Source organism: Dinoponera quadriceps, unplaced genomic scaffold (genome assembly GCF_001313825.1).
Source record: "Dinoponera quadriceps isolate SergipeBrazil2010 unplaced genomic scaffold, ASM131382v1 scaffold3024, whole genome shotgun sequence".
Classification (NCBI taxonomy): domain Eukaryota; kingdom Metazoa; phylum Arthropoda; class Insecta; order Hymenoptera; family Formicidae; genus Dinoponera; species Dinoponera quadriceps.
In genome coordinates, this window is record NW_014557455.1 from 111,364 (window position 1) to 118,253 (window position 6,890).

The 6,890-nt window shown below is 49.3% G+C and overlaps 1 long non-coding RNA gene across 1 annotated transcript; it reads right to left on the bottom strand.

Moving 5' to 3' along the window:
- Positions 1 to 2,417: 2,417 nt before the first annotated feature.
- Positions 2,418 to 4,164, bottom strand: LOC106749135. The gene is made up of 3 exons (XR_001374815.1): positions 4,078 to 4,164; positions 3,161 to 3,265; positions 2,418 to 3,076 (listed from the first exon to the last, which is right to left on the bottom strand). It is a non-coding gene; the product is annotated as an uncharacterized LOC106749135 (long non-coding RNA).
- Between the last annotated feature and the right edge of the window lie 2,726 nt (positions 4,165 to 6,890).

The following is a 6,890-nucleotide window of genomic DNA, read 5'->3' on the forward strand; positions in this document are numbered from 1 at the left end:
ATGGGACGTCGTGCGGCGATGCGCGCGCGACGAGCCGGTTATCTCGCGTCCCCGGTTCCTACCGCGCGCGCGCGCGCGCGCGCATTAATCCTCTCGCCGCAGCGAAAAACACGAGCGCGCTGAATTAACATCGCGACTCCGTCCGTCGCGGCTCGCGCTAATAAAGCCGTGCCACAGCTGCGTGGACTCATGAATATTTATGATCTAGATTTGTTCGCCGTAAAGCAAATCGGACGGTCATTTCTTCGAACGCACACGTACGCGCCGCGCGAGTGTGTACACGTGCGCCTATGTGGCGATGTGTGCGCGCGCGTGCGTGCTGCTGCCGCTGCCTGCGTACGTGGAGTGCGTTACGTAACGCACGCGAGAGCGCCTCGATCGATGCCTCGGAACGATCAATTTCGTAGCGCGCCGGCAGGTGAGCCGGTGGCCTCTTCTTCTTTTTCCCTCTCCTCGTCTCGAGAAAGGATCCGTGATTTTCGGAAATAATAATCGATAGCGTGCGCGATCGCCGGGCCGATATATTTTCTGATTCGTAACCGGCGGTGATGAACGCGCACCGGTTACGTAAACGCGCGCCGTTCCTCGAAATCCCGCGGTGCGTACGCCCTGTGATCGGCGCTCGCTCGATCTCCCCCCTCGGGTTTCTCGCCGCCGATGTTGCGGTGTCATGAAAGTATCGATACCGATAGCGGCATCGAATCTTGAAAAACTTAAAATTACGGGAAATATAATGAGACATTTCTATCTTCTACGTTCATTAGACTTTCTGTAGTTTGTGATCTAAAGGTCTTAGGATGAGTTAAGGCTCCTGTGTTCTCGCTGATGACTTGTTTGATAACGTCGGAAGAAGAGAAATCGTATGCTACAAATGATCGCGATACACGCGGAATTAACACAATACGTGCCCAAAATCACACTCGTGATCGACCCCGCATATTTGCAAAAATGTCCGGACGCTTTCCTTTTCATTTAATCGACAAATAACTGTAAATTTAACGTAAAGGAAATCGCGATAAAAGAGGCGAGTTCAAAACGTGAGTTACATGTTATATCAATTTTCATGAAGCAAAAATACATATTTTAAAAATCAACGTGGCAAAATGTAAAAAAAACACGATATCTCGAAACAAAATAATACCGATATGGGCGCGGATATCGGAAGGAAATATTTAAAAAAAGAAATAGCCGGTATTGAGAGAAAAATATCGATGGCGGTATTATATCGGTAATATCACGGCACTCCTACGTGTCACAAGCCGGCCGCGACGGCGAGAATGAACTTTGGAAGCGGGGATCGATCGGCTGTTTACCCGTCCGCGGGCATGATCTGCGGGGAAACTCGTTAACTTCGAATCGGGAGCACTCGGTTTTCCGGTCGCGCGGCAAATGCCGCCCGTGTGCGCGCATTTTCCGACGTGGTTTTGCCGCGAATGAAAATAACGGACGGCGCGTGCGATATCGACTGTAAACGCCGCCGAGGATTTCCGCGATCATAGGTGGTGCGTGCCAGCCACGTGGCAGCTGCTCCAACAGCTGTTACCGCTCGGATACTCGAGAGGCGCGTCGCTTTTTCGGCCGTCGCTGCCGATTTTTAATGTTCGCGTGTCCGACAAAAAGCGGCATCCCTGCCCGCGAAAACGCGTCCCTTATCGGCGACGCATCGCCTCTCCGATCCTGCACCGCGATATCAACGCGCGCGAGCGCGCGCCTTGCAATTATGCACCAGGAGGAAATCGGCGCCGGTGTTCTCTCTCTCTCTCTCTCTCTCTCTCTCTCTCTCTCTCGCGCGCGAGCTTTTGTCTCACGCCGTGCGTTTTTAACACATTGTTGACCGGTGACGAAGTGACTCGTGTTTTGCCGCTGGAACATTGTCAGCCGGTCCACCCCGCGTTGTGTGACGCTGATCACGACAAGGCTGCGGACAAGGTGGTGAAAACAGTAACAGTCTGTGTAACTGTCAAGTAAGGTAGTCGGCCTGTCGGATCATTTTCTCCGGAATCCTTTTAAATTTTCGCTATCGATGGAAATGACCACACGTCTGTGAGGTTAGAAAACGATCGACCATTCGGAAACTGAGATATTCGCAACTGAAAATTAGCTCAATTGACATATTAAAGGAAATATTGATAAGAAAAATAAATAATAATATCCCTGTGCTTGTAATATTGTGTATATATTTGTTTTAATTTCGCACGTTCAAAATTAACATTTATCACTTAGTTGAATAAAATTATAGGAAAGTCTTTTTTCAGTGAATAATAAACTTGTATGACTTAATATCGCCGGTAGAAATCCACTCTGTGGACCATCTACCTCAAGAGCCTGTCAATATGAAGAAATGAAGTGAGATTTGAAATTAATTAATATAAAATCAATATGAGTCAATGAAATCAATCATTATGAAATCAATATGAATTGCAAAACGGTCATTAAATATTATTCATGCAAAATTATGTGCATATGCTTCGAGTGGAGCGCCAGAAATCCTTCGAAAACCAAGGTTCTTCTCACTTTGTAGAAATGCAGTCAGCCAAACGCGATGAGCTGCTATCACCTCGAGTTTATTACACACGACAGTCGATTGCATTTGTCCCATTGAACCGTAATTCTTATCGTAAACACATAAAGATTTACGAGGCCCATCGTACGACCGGATTCGTCGTAAAAATCAGCGATTGGCGGTCGCCGTAAAATCACTCGCGAACGAGAGCAGTCGGGCCGAAGTTTGCAAGGTAGCGGTTGTGCAAAACAGAAAAAAAAAGTAAAGAAAACGTTTGGAACAAATATAGCGGTATCCTTTCGGCAGTCATTCAAACTCCTCTCGGGCACTCGAGGATGTTCGTTTTGTTCGAAAATGTCGAGATCGTTCGAGTGCTTTTACCGCGACAAAACGTGAGTACATAATGACAGCTCCTCCGCCGTTGGCCGAAGACAAACAGTCATGGTCGAGTCTGACTTTCCGGTACCGGAAGATTCGATTATGAGATATTGATCCGTTATTTACCTCATGACAAGTTTAAGACCCTGAGACCCGCGATCTTGACACTGAAGTAACATCATATGTCTCTCAGACCTACACCACGGAAAAACATTGTAATCATAATTTTTTTTTCTTTTGCATTTTTTCGGTCTTTCACGAATTTATCAAGTTTATTACCAATTCTTATTTGTTGTTTTTGTAAACTGTTTGTCACCAGGAAACCGTTTATCTCATTGGATCAGATTGATAACAGCAAGTAGTCACATGGTCCCAATTGTACTCCTGAGTAATAGAGAAATAGAAGTGGGCTATAGCGTTTTTGTATCAAACGCGAAAGGTAGATAAATAGACGATTCAACGTTTTCTAGGAGCATAAAAGAAAGAACACACGTGCAAACGCAAGGTGGAGAAGTGATACAGTCGGGTAACAGATATACAAATAAAAACAAGAGTGAAAAGTAAAAATGTAAATAAAAATATGAAAATTCATAATTCATCGATTACATGTTTCGGCTCAGCAAACTTTGTCTTTCGACCGGAGGTCCGGAGATGTGTTCCTTTTCGCCCGGAAACTCCCGGAAAATTTCTCGCTTGCACAACAAATTGCTCGTTATTATAGTGACAGCAGAAAGATTTGTTGCGCGGAAAAAAAATCATCAATTATCGTTGCAACGAAACATCGTTGCGACAGCAATAAAATTTTGCATAATTAACAATTACTAATTAATACTCTTAACATCCTATCACTGTCATTATAATAACAAACAATTTGCTATGTCAGTGAGAAATTCCTCCCCGTGACACCTCTGAAGAAGTGGTGAACGAAAGAAAACGCGTGTAGGTAAAGCCTGACATGTCACTCATCAGGATTCAAACCGATTCTCGTATCGCGCTCGAAGTGCAATGCGATGAATTCCGCGGTAAATCACTGGGAAACTCTTCAAAAATACCGACAACCGTCGAGACCGCGTCGAAGGAACGGCGGAAAAACCGTCCGCGGGAAGAACTCGGATACAAAGCCCGGGAAGAAGAAGGAAGAAAAACGTGCAAGGCAGCTTTCGAAGGCGGCGGAGTAGTCGACACGCGCGACTCACCTGGAGGAATTCGCGCAAGGTCCGCGTTCTTATCTTTCCTCTCGTCTTAACCTCCAAACGCGTCGCTGCTACCGCGTGACCGCCGCCTCCGTCTCTCAGCCGCCGCCGCCGCCGATCGCCGCGGCTCGGGCGTTTCCGTGCGCGGGTGACCGCTGCGGGGCGCTCGAGTCGACCGGCCGCCGCTTCGACGAGCGCAGTACGCGGCGAGACGCGAAGCAGTGCGCCGTAAACTTTTTTATCAGCGTACACGGCGTCGCGCGAGTCCGCGGTGGTCCGCGCGCGCGCTCTCTCTCCGATTCCATTCCGCGCGATCACACGCTTCACCTCCTCTCCGTGTCGGGAAAAGCGACCGGGGAAAGCCGCCGCCGCCCGGGGACGACGAGGAAATCGACGGGGTAGGTTTTTCCTCTCCGGGGAACGAAAACGGAAGTGTGTGTGTGTGTGTGTGCAACGCGGCTTCTCGCTGACACGTGGTACCGCCCGATGATAAGAGCACTAACGCGCGCGCACACTCGAGCGAGCGAGACGTGGGAGCCGGAAAATTAATCCGACCGACGGCGCTTTTCCTCGACGCGACGTGGCGCCGACGCAATTTCCGCGGCCGAGCGCCAGCGTTTTCCCGCAACCGCCGGCGAATCGCGCGCGACCGGAGTAACTAACGAGCGGGGGAGACCGGTCGTCGCGCTTTTCCGCGGAAAAAAAACCATCGGCCCGGTGAGGACGACCTCCTCCGGTGAGCGTCACGACGGTGGTCAGTCCGGGAAAGTCCGTGGGATCCTCGCGCGAAACGTCACAGCGCGACGCCCCAGCGAGGAGCGGAGCTCTCCTCGGCGGAACTTCAACGTGTACGCGAAAGCGTGAGTCATAGCGCGGAATCGCGCATTGCGCGAGACGCGATCGCGCGAGAGTCGCGGCGATCGGCGGATCGATGAGGCGCGTGTCGCACTGGGATGATAAAAAGGAAAAAGAAACGTCGCTGCGGCCGATCACGCGATTAGCTCGTGGAAATGTCCCGGAGTGATTAATGTCAACGCTGGCGGAGTTCGAGCCGCCGGCGGAGGATCGCTGTTTAAGCGCCCGATCGCCCCGAAATCGCGCGGAGAGACCGGCCGCTCGGTCGCGATATATCGGTTGATCCTTTTGATGTGTACCGTTCGGCTCTCGCTCGTCCCATTTAAAAGTCGTTTAAACGGGGGAAATGATCATATCATACGTATAAAATGAGCGACGGATTGGAGTGACCGGCGCGAGTCGATACCGCGAGGATTGCACGTGCCACGAGGAAAGATTGTGCGCGAGCTGCATCCGAGGGTGAATGCGTCACGATTCGATGAGATTCCTCGGACGACGACGCTGACGAGCCTCGCTCTCGCGTGACTCCGATCGCGACTTACGTTCAATTTCGTAGCCAGTGAGCGAGAGAGAGACAAAGAGGGAGAGAGAGAGAGAGAGTGATGAAGGGAGGGAGGAGGAAGGGGAGAGAGAGAGAGAGAGAAAAGTTTCTCTGACTCACTGTCTCGTCGACGCACACGAGCCTCGTGGCTTCGCCGACGTCGTTAACGCGCGCGCGTCGTTAACCCGCGAATGGTTCGCGCCATAAGCACCGCACATGCAAAGGATCCAAAATTATTTCATTCGTCTCAAGTGATCGTAATTAAATAACGGTCGTTCCTTTCGCGGATATTCTTCGAACGCCACGTGTTTCCGAGGATAAAAATTTTCCGAACGTTGTGTGGTACGTGAAATGTGAGTGTGAGGTAAAAGTACGCGGGGGAAATAGTCGGGTCGTATTAAAGCCAGAAACGCGCGATCGGATGCGTTTTCGTTGAAGGAAACCGAATTTCTGCTTCTCGTGTGATCTAAAATGTGGTTCTCACAACCGGAAATTCTGTTTCCCTCAACGAAAACGCGTCTGGTTGCGCACTTCTGGTTAATGCAACCAGACCTTTTTCCGCGTACCAATGCTTGCACACGTATCTAACTCTGGGCATTCTTGTTGTTTTGGTCCTTAAGTGAGAATATTCAAAGGCCCGTATTCCGAACTCTCTTTTATCGATAAAAGCGCCTTCAATGCGGCTTCTCAGTCAATCAGGTGGTTTCTAATTCAATTATTATAGTCCGCTTTTAGAAGCACTTTTACCGATAAAAGAGAGTTCAGAATATGGGCCAAATGTTCAGCTTAGAATATACATACATATATTGAATATATATAAATATTTTACGTTTAAAGATTCAACATCCGTATTTAAAGACCGGAACAAAAATGTCCATAATTAGGTACGTGACTAAACATTGGTACTTTTGCTTGAGATCATGTGTCGATAATTAGGAAATCACGACGTCGAATGGATCTCGCTTTGGATTTACTTGTTCAATTTCGAAGTTTCCTAAGCTGAACGAAAAATTCCGCCTCGAATAATTTACTCGCCTCCCTCTGTCGCGACCACCAATTTGACTTTAATTTAATTTAAATTGAATTTCATCGATTCAATTCAATGAAATCTCAGACAAATGTTACAGCGCGAGATCCGAGCGCGGCTTTCACTCTCTTTCTCTCTCTCGCTCGCTCGCTCGCTCGCATAATTCGGGCGTTACCACGTCACCGGCTAACCGCTGCTTCCGTTCTTCCGCGACAGAAGCTCGCGCGAGCTGTGCTGCGTGCAGATTCATCGTCTTCACTCTCTCACGGATCAATCCCGACGCGTTTCGCGTAATCGCGGGCTCGCCGAAACGCCGCCCGGAACGCGCCACTGCGGCGCGGAGCACACGTGGTGCGCAGCTTTTTGTTTGTGAATTGACTCACGAGGTATACG